This window comes from Octopus bimaculoides, chromosome 23 (assembly GCF_001194135.2).
Source record: "Octopus bimaculoides isolate UCB-OBI-ISO-001 chromosome 23, ASM119413v2, whole genome shotgun sequence".
Lineage (NCBI taxonomy): Eukaryota > Metazoa > Mollusca > Cephalopoda > Octopoda > Octopodidae > Octopus > Octopus bimaculoides.
The window spans coordinates 37188536-37189328 of NC_069003.1; positions in this window are offsets into that span (position 1 = coordinate 37188536).

The window sequence follows — 793 nt, forward strand, 5'->3', positions numbered from 1 at the left end:
GGAAAGAGAGGAGGGAATGTTGAGAGAAGCCAGTTGCTGGCAACATGATAAGATCAGACAACAGTGGTGGTGCTATGACGACAAACTCTCGCCTTCTTCATCTTCACAGCATTTACATAGTTTACATTTGCAGCACAGAATACAGGGAGCAGCCATCAGCAGGAATGGTGAAGCTATAAGCAGTAGGACTCCGAAACCAGCAAAAATACCCACAACCTTTAAAAAGAAAGAGAGAGAAAAAGAAAGAGAATAAACATTTAGGCTGTTAGAGAACAATAGTAATAATAAAGAAAAAGTAAAGCAATGAAAGAAAGAGATCATTAAAGATGAAAACAGGAGAAATGGGTGCAGTTGTTTGGTCAGTTTGGCTGAGAGGAAGGACATTGAGCCTGTTTTGGTGACCACATTTCGGTGCTGGAGATAAACAGACACAAACCTAAGGAAATATAGAGAGGGAGGGATGGAGAGACGTTACAATTGATGTAAGTGATCATAATTGACAAACAGATTCTCTTTCGCCAAACACAAAGAGGGGAATTTGGCTTCAAGAATCAGCTGCAAAACAGCCGTGTCAAAAGGCCTCAGACCTCATCAGGAATGAAGATAATGGTAAGAGAAATGACAACTGGAATAACAATGGTGAAGCTGATGCAGAATTGCTCCAATGATGACGGCCAAATATGGTCACTCAAGCAATCACTAAATCTTCCTCAGCCTCTTCAATAACAGACGAAACCCACTGAATAATTCAGTCATGGGTTTGTTCCACTTGAGTAAAAGACAAAACATGGTG